Source organism: Cornus florida, unplaced genomic scaffold (genome assembly GCF_030987335.1).
Source record: "Cornus florida cultivar Cherokee Brave unplaced genomic scaffold, ASM3098733v1 CherokeeBrave_3.0.0_Hap2_Chr06, whole genome shotgun sequence".
In the NCBI taxonomy this organism is placed as follows: domain Eukaryota; kingdom Viridiplantae; phylum Streptophyta; class Magnoliopsida; order Cornales; family Cornaceae; genus Cornus; species Cornus florida.
In genome coordinates, this window is record NW_026775576.1 from 29776263 (window position 1) to 29778001 (window position 1739).

The 1739-nt window shown below is 37.9% G+C and overlaps 1 pseudogene; it reads right to left on the reverse strand.

Annotated features, from left to right (window-relative positions):
* Positions 1 to 219: 219 nt before the first annotated feature.
* On the reverse strand, positions 220 to 318 carry LOC132315251 (small nucleolar RNA R71; annotated as a pseudogene).
* Positions 319 to 1739: the final 1421 nt, after the last annotated feature.

Sequence of the window (1739 nt, forward strand, 5' to 3'; positions counted from 1 at the left end):
TTACAAGCATTTGGATGAGTTTCTTGAAGTATGTTCCACCGTAAAATATACGGACATGCCGGAAGAGGTCTTAAGACTCAAACTTTTTCCATTCACCTTAAAAGACAAGGCAAAGTATTGGTTTAACAATCTTAGGCCTTTTTCAATCACTTCTTAGGCGAAAATGCAACAAGAGTTTTTAAAGAAGTACTATCCGGTTTCTAAGACCAATGCTATGAGAACCTCAATTCGAGAATTTTCACATGGGGATGGAGAAACATTTCATGAGGCATGGGAACGCTTCAATGAATTGCTTAGGAAGTGTCCACATCATGACATGCCTAAATGGCAATTAGTTCAATACTTCTTTGAGAGCTTATCGGACAACTATAAGGGTATGGTTGATGCTTCCATGGGTGGCTCTTACATTGATAGGCATGAGGATGACGTGTGACGTCTCTATGAAAGCATGAGTGAAAATTCTTTGCATAGAACACTATCATCCAAGAATGGTAGAAATTCACAAGGTAGGAAGAGTGTAGGCTTACATCAAGTCGAACATTCAAATGAAATAGCCGCCGAAATGAAGTCTTTGTCTCAAAGGTTTGATCAATTTTTTATTAACCAAAACTCGGCGAACCAAGTATCTTCCTTCCCTAACCATTCTCATCGTGCATCAAATGAAACATGTATGACTTGTTCTAGTGTTCTTCATTCTACTTCTCATTGTCCTCATGGACAAGTACATAATGAACCTAATGAACAAGTCAATGTGGCTTTTGTAAACCAAGGGAACAATCCTTATGGTACTCATTATAATCGAAGTTGGAGGAATCATCCGAATTTCTCTTGGAAAAACCAAGGAGAAGGCTTAAACCCTTCCCAAGGCGGTTTCTAAGGGAAATACATTCCACCTCCACTTCAAAACCAAGGATCTCAAGGTTATAAACCTTATTAATCACAAGGGAATCAATTTGCTAATTCTTATTTTCCCAACCAATCTTATTCCCAAGGAAACACTAGAAGTCCTGCCTTTGAAGAAAAAGTTTTAAATGCTTTGGGGACTCTTGAGGCTAATACTCAATTACTTCATTCTCACTCTCAATCCATTTCTAAGCTAGAAACCCAAGTAGAGCAAATAGCAAGCACTCTCAATGCAAGAGAGAAGGGAAAGATGCCCATTAATGCCCCACTTAAATAACAATGTGTTGTGGAAACCTATTCCTCATCGGAAGGGCATACCATTGAACATGTTAATGCGGTGACTACCTTGCGGAGTGGTAGAGTTATGGACAATCAAGTTGAAATATCCAATGAAGAGAGTGAACCGGTGCAACCTCAAGTTGCCACTCGTCCCGTTTCACATCCCATTCCTCCTTCATTGCATACACATGATCTTGCAAATGAGAAAGTTTTGAAAAATGTGTTTGAAAAAGAAGTTTTGAAAAATGATGTTGAAAAGGTTTTATTGAAAAATGATTTGAAAACTTCTTGTGTTAAAGAGAGTTCAAAAGAAAATTTTGAAAAAGTGTTTGAACCAAAGGTTCCATTTCCAGATGCCTTAAAAGGATCCTTTTCAAAAGACAAGCAAAAGGCAAAAACCAATGAAATCATGGAAATGTTTAGGCAAGTGAAAGTTAATCTTCCACTATTGGATGCAATTAAGCAAATTCTGGCTTATGTCAAATTTTTGAAAGACTTGTGCACCCAAAAACGGAAGAACAAGAGCCAAGCACCAAGAAAAGTGGTTTTGACCAAGC